This window comes from Prinia subflava, chromosome 1, assembly GCF_021018805.1.
Source record: "Prinia subflava isolate CZ2003 ecotype Zambia chromosome 1, Cam_Psub_1.2, whole genome shotgun sequence".
Lineage (NCBI taxonomy): Eukaryota > Metazoa > Chordata > Aves > Passeriformes > Cisticolidae > Prinia > Prinia subflava.
In genome coordinates, this window is record NC_086247.1 from 141,606,184 (window position 1) to 141,621,013 (window position 14,830).

General features: G+C 36.8%; 1 long non-coding RNA gene across 2 annotated transcripts in view; it reads left to right on the forward strand.

Moving 5' to 3' along the window:
- The first annotated feature begins 426 nt into the window (after positions 1-426).
- Positions 427-14,830, forward strand: part of LOC134559958 (uncharacterized) — a 34,079-nt gene continuing 19,675 nt past the window's right edge. For both annotated transcript variants that reach the window (XR_010082648.1, XR_010082649.1), the window contains exon 1: positions 427-568. This is a non-coding gene — a long non-coding RNA (uncharacterized LOC134559958). The remainder of the gene's footprint in view (positions 569-14,830) is intronic.

The window sequence follows — 14,830 nt, forward strand, 5'->3', positions numbered from 1 at the left end:
AGGCAAAGAGATGTCTGCCTTAGGAGGGTTCTTTAAAGCTGCAACTACATTTTTGCAAAGTTGCTTACAAGGAGAAGTATTTTACTGTACCCCTGTTTCCTCCTGAGACAGTCAGTCCAAAGACCCTTTGGCTGCCTCCCGATGGCCGCAGAAGGACAGGAGGGGAAAGGGGGCTGACACCATAGAGACCCCAGACTCAGTTCTGCTGGCTTGGCACAGGCTGGGGTGGAAACGTGCCAGAGCCCTGCAGGTGTGCCCACTGGTCCATGGGGAGAACAATGGATTCATCATGAGTGCCTGGGCTGTGTTTGCTCCAAACTAACTGTGCTGTACCCACTGCAGAGACCAGCCTGTCTTGCCCCCTCGTTAAGCAAGAAGGCACCACTCATGAGATCTGCCATCCCTCCTGGCGAGCTGCCCCTCACCTCAAAATGGAGTATAATAAGCACCCCAAAAAAGGCCCTTTAGAGATTTCCCTGGTGGACAAGACAGATCTATTGATGCACGCCACGAGGACTGCAAAGGTGGTCTGTTGGCTCAGCCTTACGAGGACTCACATCTCCCACTGGTAGCTATAACCCCCTCTTCTCTCTTTTCTCTTCACTCTCTCCCTCTTTCTTTCCTTTTTCCTCTATCACACATTGTGGGTATCAATGAGATTCATTGATTTTGGTTAAACTGAGTTGTCTTTGCCTGTTTTTGCACTTTGAAATCCAAACCAACCCTCACGGCCATCCATCAGACCGTGCAGCTCCCTCACGGTCACAGCTGCTCACAGCTGGGGGATGCGCCACAGTGGAAAGGTCTGAGGGCTGCTGGTGACAGCCTGTTCTATCCTCATGGTAAAAGCTTCTGTTAACAACAGCTTTCTGCTCTTTGAACACAAGTGTGTGTTCTACACCTCCTGTCTGGGAGCTGACAAGCAGCCCCTGATTGCCAGGCATCTGTTACTGGCAAGAATGGACAGTGCAAGCCCACTATCCAGCTCTGGTCTTAGAGATGGTTGGCTCCTGCATTTATGGAGAACAGCTCTGCTTCCAATAAAAAGTGATTTAGAGAAATTTACTATCTCGGATCTCTTCTGAGGGCAGGCTGGCTGCTTTGGAAGGAAAATATCTCCAAGAGTGATATGACTCTCACAGTGGCTGTGAGGACTTGAATGCAAGATTTATGCTTAAATATACAGACTGCAAATCAAGGCTAGGCTTGCAATACAGAGAAAGTACAAGGGAAATATATTTTCCCTTCTGAAAAACCAGTCAAGCAGAGATGCTGGTGGTGGGGCTGGGCTCAATGAAGAGTAAGCCAGAGAAAGCAGAGGATGCTTGGCAGGATCTGCCACATTTGCTCACCCTGTTCTGTGCATGTTGAGTTGGAGCCAGAAACAAAGACTCCTCTGTGGTCAGCAGACCGCTGGCCCAAATGCTTTTTTATTACAGAAACAAGCCTCAAGGCATGCTGATCGTGGCAACATCTACATAAAAGTTACTTCTTGCATACGTAGACACTTTTGGGCAAAATTTTGTCCAGTTCCTAATTGGGTAGAAAGCAATAAGGCAAAAATCAGGCTGCTGAAGAGCCATAAGAACTGTGGGAGTAACTTATCATTCTTGCCAATAGGATAACTTCAGAAATCAATGAAACCCCTCTGGCTGCCTTTGCTGCGCATCCAGCAAGGCCAGCAAGTTCTCATCTCCACTGCCTACTTTGGAGTGTCTAAAGTACTGATTTGCTTAGAGCCAGGTGGATCTGTCATTGAATGTCCATTGTCTCTGACTACCTCAGTCAGGACTGTACATAAAGCTTTGCATGGAAGAATTGAAATCCTCTACTGCTGCTGTGTGAGGACACAGAAACTCACACACATGAATCATTGTCCAAAACCAGTACATATTCTTCTGTCCTATTTCTACGTTCACACACAAAACTTTGTGTGTATATAATTACTAATTTTTCATAAACCAAGCAATGGTAAGAATGTGAAGAAAAAAATAAATAAAAGCATTTGCATTTTAAATTACTATCTGAGGAAATTCCAAAGTTATGACAAATTGTTTCCAAACAAATACTTAGGGGAATGAGTATTACATTTTATAAAGTAATTGCATTACATGCCATAGTTCATGTCCAGGAGGGGACATTGTGAATGCATTTCAAGTAAGATTAGAATTAATTATTAATAGCAGTATTATTACCTATTAGTAGCAATTATGTTTGATGCTAAGGTGAGTAAAGATCATGTCCCAAATCAAGCTACATCTCCTGGAGCAAGAGAGATTGCTGCTATTTTTTTCTTTGATGATGATCAATTTCTTTGTTTGATGATCAGCAATAAATAGAACCAAGTGATCAGAGGTAAAGCTGAGGCACTAAAGGTTCTGGAGGAAGCAGAAAGTGGAGTTTTGTCACACTGATAAATACTTAACTTTCACCTGCTTAAGAGATTTAGACTCTCAGCAAATATAAATGAGGGTGAACATGCCAGCATCATTGACTTTCAGTTGAACTTGGTCTTCATGACACATAGCATTTCTATTTCCATACATTCAGCCATCAGGTAACTCACACTGTGGGATAAAACTATAATACAAGGTTGTGCTATGGAATGCAAATTTCTGGACTTGTGGTGTATTCATCCTCAAATGAAAATGAGTCTCAAGAATATTTCACCAGTAGGAGTCACATATCAGTGCAGGAATCCTGGAACAGTATGAAATTATTGATCAAAAAAAATCTGAATGCTAAAGCACAATACTTCCAATTCCCTGGTCTTGTAAACAAAAAACGCTAATTGCCTGTGTAGTGTTCTATAAAAAGAGAAATAAATAAATGAAAACTCACATGCTGGCAAGCTGAATGAGCTATTACCAGAAGATGGCAGTGATGCCTTTTTGCAGCTGTAGTCACCACACAATTTACAAGAATAACCTAATTGCTGTACAGTTATATCATAGTAAAAAAGGGACGTTGGTATAGTCAAAACAATTACCTCCTGCTATCTTTATTGGTCTATTTAATGTGGTACAATTTTTCAATAAGTTTTTAGTTTAGTTTTCTTTTATGTTTAGACTATGGTTGTTTTGGAAATCAGCCAAGCTCTAACAACATGTATATTTTAGTTGTAGCATTAACAACAGTTTGACACACCTTACGTTCAACTATTATTAGAAGAATCTCATTGGAGGCCATTTTCCCATCACTCACTAGGTCTGTGCAACCCTTATTAGCTTCAGCTTTCTGCTAATTTAAAGATTCTTTGAAATGATAGCAGAAAACATAGCAAGACCAAATTTATTATAAACAAGAAAATTTATTTTATCAACCTCATAGCTTTCTGTGTAAATTCCAAAATGTTAGACCACAGTGTGTTACATTTGAGGGGAATTCCCTAATCTCAGCAGAATTGTGCTATGCTTGCAAAATGCCCGTAATTTCATGTTAGCAATGAGAGCCTGACAGTCATTCTCTATCCTGGATGATGCAATGAGCTATAGAAAGAGAAAATCAGTGTTTGTGCTTTTAATTTCATAGGTCACAGGATTATACCATCCCAAACTAGACAAATGAGTGATTTGTGGAAGATATGTGATGCCTTTTGCCATAAAGCCTGTCACCCCTACACACTTCATTGTCTCATCAAAAATGAGTGTGTCTGCTACTGCCAGCTCTGCCATGATCCAAAAGCTGCTCAGATCAAAGGTGCTGCTGCTTATCAACAATTCAGCAATAGCAATATCATCTGCTGATTTAATTTTTTTAGAAAAATAAAGGCTTTTAATTTTAATTGTACCATGCACTTAAACACTGTTATTGGCAATAATACTGCCTTAAATGCTTTTTTCTTTGCTGGTTACAGATTCCCTAAGCTCCTTATTGCTATGTAAATGTGAAAAACTCAAACCTTAGCAATGGATTGGAACCACTGATTCTCCTAAAGTCCCCTAAGCAAACTGAACACTGAGCTGCCATGTCAAGCCTGTTAAGTCATTTGAAGGAATTTGGGAAGTCAGCACACTGGGGTAATTTCCTGGCAATTCATCTATAATGTCTACTGCCTGTTCCAATTTCTGACACATAGATATATTATACTCAACTGTGACCAGCCTGCATAAACCGTAAACTCTCTTGAAAATATAGAATGTGAAGAAGTAGGCTTTCTTAGTACTTTTAGAAAGGTAGATAAATCATATCAGACTTGAAATAACAGATGACCAGATTTTGAATGGCTGAATACCTGTGTATGTTTTTATCTAAGAACAGAATGTAAAATATGTCAATAATGTAACTGGATTAACATTTAAAATTATTTCAGAGTGCTTGCCAAATACCTCAGTACCTGAAGCAATCCTCAACATGACTCAGTTTCATATTTACCTTACACAAACTTCACCAGTTTATTTGTAGGAGATGAATTAGGTTTTTTCTAAAGTGGGTCAGATTTAACTTGAATTTGTGGATCACTTGTGCATGTCCAATTCCTGTCAGTCCTCAAGGCCAGGTTGGATGGGGTTTTGAACAATCTGGTCCAGTGGAAGGTGTTACTCCTTGGTCATGGCATGGAACAAGATGATCTTTAAGGTCCCTTCCAATTCAAATAAATCTTTGAATCTGTGATTCTTTGAATTTAGCAGGCTACTGGTGCATATTTTAAATTATGCTACTTTATGGAAAGGATAGATATGTCCAGTAGATTGGTGGGGTTTTATAATAAAAGGGAATGGGAAGCTTTTAAAAGATCAAGGGCATTTAATGCAGAGATGTAGGTCAGCTGAAATTTAAAGTTCATGAAGTACTCTGAAGCCTTTTGAATACACCCCAGTAGGAAACCTGTGAGTAGGACTTCAGGTCCTTGCCATGTGGAAATAATTCTTTTTCTTACCAAGTTGTAACGCTGAACTCCAGAACCCCTGTATTTTTTTCTTTTATGATTGTCTGAAGATGTGAATTTCTCTTGGACTCTTCATCACCAAATGACAGGCATAACTCATACCATGGGAAATGTATAATTATTTTATAAATTTTGATATGCTACATTTTGAATTTAAGAAAAATCATTGTGGACATTTTGTTTTTAAAGGTGAACAGAATAGCTCGGTGGATGAAAAAAGGCTGTTTTAGAAAGGTAAATATATCCACTGTATTTGAAAAACGAAACATTTCCTTTACGAATGGATTACAGTCTTCTTCAGCCTATTGAAACAAATATTTATTTCCATAACTAGGGTTTTTTCAGACCCCACTTCAAGATCTTTTTCTTCCATCTTAGTACAACATTGAGTGAAACCATACAGATTGCCATCACAGAGCCCAAAGCCTGGTTGTGAAATCTAAAGAACTGTTTCCTTTTTATGCTCTCACTCCTTTAGTTTTCCAACTATGTACAAAATTTAGAATATTTCAGTTCCTGGATAAAAAAAGATATGTAGGGGGTTTTTTTTAAATGGAAAAAATAAGAAAAAAATCTCAATATTCTACTGAAAACAAACATTTATTTATATCTCTTCTCCACTGAGATAACCAGAACACTTCATTCTGGGTAACGGTTTTAGTTGTAATTTCTTTTCTTTTTTATAAACCCATACTCATCCTAATCTCCTTGCAACTGACAGCAATGTAATTTAAATATTTTGGGTTTTATGCTTAAACTAAAGTCAGATCAAGATTAGGATTATAAATAATCCTCTGGTTAGGATTATTTATATCAGTTTCTACTGTGACTTTGTCTGTTAAAACAATCAAACACAAAGTTCACTCTCTAATGACTGAAGAATCAAATTGCACAGCAAATAAAAAATTGGCAGAGCAAAACATCTGAGCTGTAGGCTACAAAGGAAAAAAGAACAAAGAAAAGGTCTCTGTTAAAAAGAAAAGAAGTGACTGAAGAATCATTTCTGCATTCTGGAGACCTCCTGAAAAAGGGTGACCCTGGTAACTGGGCAGACAAAGAACACATTATTAGTGAGCTTCAGGACTGCAGCCAAGGGACAGACATTAGAAAATGAATAAAGAACTAAAAATCGCTTTCTATCTCAAAACTGTGGAAATATAATGGCAAATTAATTAAGAGGAGCCATACAATCATGTACTACGATCTTGTCAATTCGCAAGCTAAGAAAGGCTGTATGGGGTCAACATTTGGATGCAAACCACTCTTAGGAACAACCACATCAACTAAGTCCAAGATTCTTAGACAAAGGCCAAACACATCATTCAATAGTATTAAAAGGGCTGACATCCTCTTTTTAGACAGATTCCATTATCTTTAGGTAGCTTAAATGCAGAGCAGAGAGGTGAGAGCCTAAGTCAAGTTTTCTAGTGGAAATTCATGTGCAATGCAGGACAATTATTTCTTATAGTAAGAAACTGTGTAAAGGAAGAATAAATGTCCAAAGCATAAAATGAGAAATTCTTGGTGGTGACTGAACCTTTCAAAAATCAACTGCAGGGCTTCAAAAACTGGGACAAGCATTTCAATGGGAGACTGGTTTGCATTAAAAATAGATTTAAAACATAAATTATTATAAAACTTAGATTTTGAAAGAAATAGTTATACAGGATAGAACTACAATGACTTATGTTTGGTTAGAACATCTCTCACTTAAATTAGGCTCTAAAATCTTTGAACTTGTTTTCTATGGTCTTCAATTACCAATAGGATTAGAATGAAACTGTTCTAGAGGGAGAATCTGTTATCATTTTTAGACACTGTCTGTGGACCTTCCAGATTCCTGTTCCTGTTTCTCCACAGAGTTTTGAAGAAGCTTGAGATGTTCTGATGATTAATGCAGAAATGTAACCCATCCTCATTATCCCTATTTTCCTTTCACTCTCTGAAAATATGAATGATTACAGGATCATCTCACAGGAGCTCTGAGTTCAGTAGGGAAGCTCTAGGTGGTTTATACTGCAAGCTCTGCTAAGGCCCATGAAAATGTATTTACTGAGGTGGTTTTGTCAGTTCAGTACAGCACATCGCTTTGTCTGGACAAGAGCATGCCTAAGGCTCTGCAAATGTTTCTGTCACAATAGGAATCTGGAAGGAACTTTAGAATAGTAAAACTTAATCATGTTTTTCGTATTCATATTTTAATACAGTCCAGAAAGTCAGAATACATGCACAAAATACCTCAAAAGTCTCTTTCTAAAGCAGTCATTGGTCTGTCATTACAACTTTCATTTGGGAGGAATCTTTTGTGTGGTATCCTTCACTATCACAGTAGTGATAGAAATGCTGCAGTCACTACAATGATTTGAAAGAACAAGTATTGTAACATTTCAGTCAGCTTCCTAAAAGGCATTACTTCTTTTTGCAAACCTTGTTTTAGTTATATCTTTTGACTTGGAAAACACTGACCATAGCATGGAGAATAATAGTAAAGGCAGGGTATTTTTGACGGAGTCCACTGCTTAGTTTAATGAGGAAGACTGTCATTGTCTGAATTGTTACAAATCACTTTGACAGTTAACGAAAAAATGTAGGAAAAATTCACTTGGTGCCTCTTCAGTTCCCTCTCTGATGCTTTTTAAGCAGAGTTACAATAGTATCCCGTTTCCCTGACCTGTATAAGGAATGTGAGCTCAGTTTCCTTTTAGTTTTAAAAGTCAGAGATTCCAGCTGGTAACAGCAGCTTTTCTTTCTGCCCTTTGAAGTAGAGATAACAGATGATATTAGATTTACAAAAAGCCCAGCAACATTTATTAAATTTTAGAAGCCTTCCTTCTAAACACACAATATCCTTTAAAAACTTGATCTAAGGGGGATTATGAAAGATAGAGTGCAGTAAGGGAAGAGAGCCTGGTGTAGTTCAGAAGCAATAGAGAGCACACTACAGAGTATTTTCTTTAAGTGATTTTCATTTCTGCCTTGTTAGTCATTTCAGGTACAGTGTTCAGTTTGAAACTGAGAACAGTGCTAATCTGAGAAGGTATATGCATCTGCTGGAATTGATCTACCAACTTGTGATATTCTCTAACTTGGCATCCCAGCTGTATACAGTGAGGTTTTTCTTTTTCTGCAAGAAATGATAAGGAGCACACAGACAATCACTTTGAGGGACTGGAAGGACAGTCTTTCCTGAACAGGCAGGCCAACTCATCCTTCCAGAGGAAATTCAGTGGTATTACTTATTTTTTAATTTATACACATAATTGAGATTTTAAAAATCTGTTCACATCACTTTTCAGAGGGGTAGAGGTACAAAAATAAAAATACATTTACATTGATGATAAACAGTAGGAATAATGCTCAGGTGGGAACTATTCCTCTAGTGAGATTAAGGACTAGCAATGATTAGCAACACTTTTTACTAATGTATTCTGTCAATATATATGGTGATAATAGTAAAATAATTAGAGTTGGTTTGAATCATGAGATCCTACTCTGTACAGAGAGAACATACAAACAGGCACAGTATCCACTGAGACCTAAGACACTGAAGGTCAAAGAAGATTTTCTGCTATCCAGTTCCAGCTCCTCAGGGAACTTTTTGCTTTTGCAGCAGAAAGATTAAGAAGCTGAAGCCAAAGCTCTGCGAGGTCAGGGAAGATGTGGGATGGGCATTCAGTCCCAGCTCTTCTCATGCAGAAGAAACACATAAAAGTGTGTGGGCAAGAAATGGAAGTGTTCCTCTCATACAACCACCCAAATATCTACAAATATGTGTTTGGATATTCCATTTTATTTGATCTTTAAATATTCAAAGTGTGATTTATTACATTTATGCTCTGGATTTATCAGACCCAAGCATGACTTGTTCCGTAATTAATTTTTTTGAGGAGTACGTGATGTGAGAAGTCCAGCTTCCAACCTTCAAGAGTTCAGGGTGAAAACTTTATTTTGATAAAGGAGAGAATATGATCAAAGATCTTCCCAAAATCAAACAACAATTCATACATGAAGTGATACAAAATAAATCTGTTCTCCCTGAAAGCTTTAGTTTTGAATTTTTCTGAGGTTTTTTTTTTGTGTGATTTTTATGGGGGTTATTGAGTTGTTTTGGGTTTCTTTTGGTTTTTTTCTGTTAGAAAGAGTATTTTTGAAAATCTTACAGGCAGATTTACTTTCATGGAAACAAAACATTTCATTATATAAACTGCTTTCAGCCTAAAAAAAAAAAAAAGGAAAAAAAAAGTCCATGAAAAATATGCACACACTTTTATTAAGAGCATTTACTAAGACAGCAGTTGCAAGTTAATTGACTGATGTAAAATTCCTGGTGAATACAACTTTCAGAACACTCCAGTTTCAGATGAACCAGATGTCTGGTGCCTATGTAGAATTCCCTACGTGACCTGTTTGTGAAATACTTGACACCAACAAAGCCATAGGAAAATATTTGAGTGTAGAACATTCATTGTACTTATGAGTCTTATACTGCATGTGTTCATCTTTAGGGAAATAGCTGGAAATTTAAAGTCACTCATGTCTTTCCAGTCAGTAAAGTGAGAATATCTAGAATTTTCTGTGTAAAGTTCTGTCATTGGGCAACTATAGCTGTAGTTTCTGTCCAGCTGTTGGACTAAGGGGGGACATTTTTTTCCATGGAAATACATATTCATCTTCTAATTCAACCTCATTTGAATAGAAATTTGAATGGTACATTAAGTTCTTGGTTGAACAGTGGAATATCTGCCAATATGTCATGTCAAAGGATGGAATTCAGCACAGCAGAAAGGGGAGTGAGCAGTGCATAACAGCCCAGTCACGGCACGTTACAGTTTGATGTACGCAAGGCTACTCTGAATTCAGATTTCCTTTTGCTAATATTTTTTGAGGTCAGAAGAGACATGAGCTTTGTGCAGTCTACAACTGATGTCAGGTTTTCAGGGAGTCACCTGGATGGACAGTTGCTGCATTTATGGCAGCCTTAGATGTCTGAATGACTGACCACTGGTAACAAATCTGTTTTATGCTTTTCACCAGCTGTGCTTCACCCATTGGTCACAGATCAGCACGGGCAATTAGACATGGAGCTCTGAGACTCACTGATTCCTTTTCTCACAGCTCTCGTTTGTACTCTCTTCCTGCTTTGAAAGTAAACCTCTTTTAATTTGTTTACAGGAAATCTGGCATCTTTTGCATGAATTCCTCACCTTTCAATACCTGCAGAGGACTGTAACATTCCTGAACATTAATAACTGCTAGTATTGCACTGCATGGCAGCTTTATGTAGCATTAAAGTTATTTGAAGTTTAAAGTTTCTAAACCTGGGTTTCAAAAAACAAATCAAGTGCAAAGTATAAATCTACCTGAAATGTTCTTGGATGTCCTACTTTTTTCAGTACAGTCAACACAGCTGTTCCATTCCTACACTCTAGAATTACACAAAGACTTTTTCCAAAGCAGGTGTCCATTTTGTCGTGTAACTAAATCAACCCTAAAAATAGAATGCAAACAGAACAAAAAGCTTGGAATTTTCCTCTTTAAATCATTTCTGCATAAAGTTGTGATTGGGTTCCTTTGCACTTTGCTGCATACCTGCTTCTAACAGCTATAATCTATGATGCTAAAAATAACAGCAGACAGCTTGAATATTAACTTACATCATCAGTCTACATATAAGGATTTGTAGTTACATATTACATCTATCCAGAATTTATGGCAAATAGTATACAACTTTATAAATGCATAGCCACATTATCAATCTGAGAGCTGGCTAGTTTGCTCACAAGAAACAATGGACAGCTGAACTACAGCAAGTTTTACTACAACCAGCACAATTTTTATGGGTGAATTTTTTTAATAATTCACCAGATCATATGTGCCATCAAGATGTATTTCATGTACTGACCTGTCAGGTGAAAGCTACAGTTAATTCATCATGGCATGTTATCCAAATTAAATATTCTTTAGGTTTTGTTAACTGCTTTGATTATCAAAGTTTCACATAAAACTTCAGCTTTCAATTAAGAAATTAGGTGGCAAATAAATCATAGAAATTGAAAGATTAGAATGTTACTTTTTAAAGCATTCTGAATTTTCAAGGTTTTTGAGTATAAAAGGGGAATATTTCTTCAGCAAAATGTCCCTTTTTCCCCTGAGCTTTGTTCATTTGCTTCCTTTTCCTTATGCACATGAAGCATTGCTGTAGTAGGCTACACATATGGGCTTGCCTCCCACTGCATCAGCTTCTTCTGTCTGGCCTACTCCTTCACAAAACTATTTCTGCAGAAAATGACACTCAGGGTATCACACTGCAGATCCTTGGTTTCCTCAGTCTCATACCCTGTGCCTTCTTTCTGTCAACTAATATTCCAGCTTCCAACCACAAATATCAAAATAGAAAATATCAACCCTATCTTTATGAAAACTCTTATACAAAGAGACACAAATGTGCAATAATTTAATCAGTGTTAGGAATCATGCTCATGAATATTTTTTCCCCATTCAACCATCTCTTCCAGCAATGTCTGAATAAGATTAAGAAAATAACATATGTAAGTTGCTTACCAAAAAGCATTTTATATTTGTCATTTTATGTAATGTAAACATAAGTGGAACAGTGGAGAAAATTTCCTGAGGTGCAGATTGACACTGAAATAGTTTCCCAGTGAAAATTGAATATGAAGCCTTAAAAGACTTAAGGCTAAACAAGATAAAATAAAAGACTGTAGGGGAAAACATTGCACTGATAGAGAGTGAGAATATGTTTAATAGGTCTTTTTCCGTCTCTCACCTCTATGCTTTGATGTTTACTTTTTTCTGCCTAAAAATTTTGAAAACACTTCTTTCTGATAAACAGAATGATTTTGTTCCCTAAAGCTGTATGACTTTAGATGGTGGTAAGTAACTCAAGAGCTTTGAGTTAGCACTCTTGAGGTAACACTTGAATGATGACAGAACAAAATGGAGCAGCAATTAAATACATTTTAAGGATAAGCACAAAAAATGTGGTTTTAATTTAAAATACATTGATGCCATTCTTCCAAAGCCATATTAATTACGAAGATCCCTAAACATGATCTGCTAAGCTCATTTAATAGAAATAACAGAATTAAATCAAACTAAACATACATTTCTGACTTCTCTGTGTGTTGGCCCTTCTGTTCAACTTGGGGAGATGAAATTTTGTTATGATTAAACCCTGATACAATTGAGTTTTATTCCATCACTCAGTGTTATGACTACAAATCCATAGGAAATAACAATCTAACTTACTGATAGCAGATTTAGCAAGGCCATGGACATTTAAAAACATTTGGTTTCCATTAAAAAAAATAGATGTCTATCTGGAAGTGTAGGGATAATATACATGAAACATTGCCCTTAAGAAGAGACACAACTGTCATTTATTTATTTATGGATAAGAAATTGCAAGACCTAATATGAATTAATGAAATTATGTAATTCTCCTAAGACATTCTTGTCACACTACATAAAGTTAAAAGCAGGGAGACAATCAGTACTGCAGAACAATAACACTAAAAAGCTCAATTTATTTTCTTTATTCAAAAAGTACTTATTTAAATAAGCTGATGTAAATGCAGTCAAATCCATACAAACTCAGCACTTGTAGCAGTTGAATCCTTTTCCAAATTAAAATCACCAGGTTATGTGAAAGTTATTTAAGCAAAGGTGTAACTGGCTCACATGTGTCTGCTGTACAATTAGTTTCACTTCTCTAGGATTGGCAGGGTCTGAGATACAACCTGTAAGAGCCATCAGCTCCATTTAAGATGAGGTACTGTTTTCTGAGGTCACAAACACTGAATATATTCAATGAGCTTTAACTAACCAGGAAGAAAAATAGGTTGAAGTGAAATTATTTGAAATGTACTTCTGATGTGCAAAACAGAATCAATTATTCTGCAAAGAGTAGAGGAGAAAAAAAAAAAGAAAAAAAAAAGAGGAAGGGGTGAGAAACTAAGAAAATGATTGAAGGCAAACAGTAAAAAGAGCCAAGAGAGGCATCTTTGCCAGCAGAAGGACAATGAGAAAGGCCTTTGAAATGTAAGAGGGCTAAAGAAGTATTAGAGAAAATGGGTTTAGTAATACGCTGGGGGAAATAAATTAATTACAACTCCAAAAGACTTGTGGTAATGGCTTTTTTCTGTTAACTTGTCTATACCAGGAGAATAATTAAGAAAAAAAAAGAGGAGAATTTGATAAACTATTAAATTATATTTTTAATTACTGAATTCAGATTTACTCTAGGATGTTCTGAGTTAGGATAAATTAGTGTGAGGTCATTGACTGCAGTAAAACTGCACTGGTATCTGTCAGCTGACAGCTTGGTGACTTGTACACCATTTTCCAAATAGCCTAACCTTCATAATATACTTCTCATTCCTTGATACCTCTCTCTGTGATTTCCTTGTCAAGTTACAGGATCTGACTTGTTCTGTAATTCTGTAAAGACAGATGGCTACAGCTGTTCTTACGGGAGTTCTGATTTGTTTTCTCACTTCTGTACCTTGTTTGGGTAATTCTTTTACTCATTTGAACTGAATTTATCCTGTCCATCTAAGCATTTTATACAACTTGGATAATTAAATGAATGAGGATACATTAAAAGTCCGACAGAGCACAAAAGCTAAAGTCCAACAGAGAATATGATCTTTGATATTTTTGTTCTATCTTTGCTGGGTCAAAAACTTCAGAAGAATGCATTTTGAGGTGTGTATTTTCTTTCATTTTTATTCTTTTAGAAAAATACTTGCTGTTAGTTCATGATATGCAGTGCTTACTATAAAGCATGCAGTAGCCTTCTGCCTAAAAATGAAAACACCGTAAGGGATATGTTGTCCATCATGTTCAGGATTATAATTACAAGACAAGACAAATTGCAAAAGCTGCATACCTTTGTCCTGGTGCACACACCAAGTCATCAACTGAGTCAACACAGGGATTTATATGAAAGGAAAATGAGACTAACATTTAAGTCATGCAGTGGTCTAGGAGGTGTGAGGAATCTCATGCCAGCCTTTCCAACTTCCTTGGATTACATGTATACATCTATATGTTGTATTTTAAAACATCTAGTTTTTGAAATATGGAAAGGACATTCATCTTGGTACTGAAATTTTAGATGTCTCAGGTAGACCATCAATATATTTTTTACCAAAGTGTCTAATACTAGATTAACAATTCTACAAAGGCACTTCTTATCATCAGTGGACAGCAATGGGGTCCCACACTGATTCATTTCAATACAGTTATGTGAGACAGGTCTGATGCGTCAGTCTCAAATGTCTATTTCTTCTCAATGACCATTTAGAGGCCCAAGGCTGACTAATGCAGATTTTGAAATATACCATTTAGAAATCAGATATTAAAGATTAATTCTTTGGCACGAGGTCTGTCTTGAAATGCTTCTTCACAGCTGTAAATTTAGGCTGCAGCTGCTCACTTCCACAGGGCATTTGACCACAGGTCAACTAACCTGAGAATTTGCATGGGTGATGCCTCTCCTCTCAGCAACTGGTGGGGAAATGGGATTCTTAACAGAACCAGAGTCCAGTAAGTAATGCTCAGTTAGTGTCAACTAAGCACCATTTAGTAGTCTCACAAAAGGAGATTTTAAGTAGGTGGTGCAGTTATTACTAAACAAAATCAGTTGAATATAACTGCAATCCATCAATGGTAGAACTGCTGTAAACAGGGCCATTGAGAATGTCATAAAAAGCTAAAAATCTTTCCTTCCCACCCTGCTGTAAGGCAGGCTGTACAGAAGCAATGGAACTCTGACAGTAATTGCACAATATGTTACTGTATTAATGGCATCCTGAATAAGGGTGATTACATGTTTTAAAGTCTTTAAAATAGCATATTTTCCTGATAATCTCTGATAATAGTTTTGCTTTGCCATCTGTCTAGCTAACTTCTGATTCT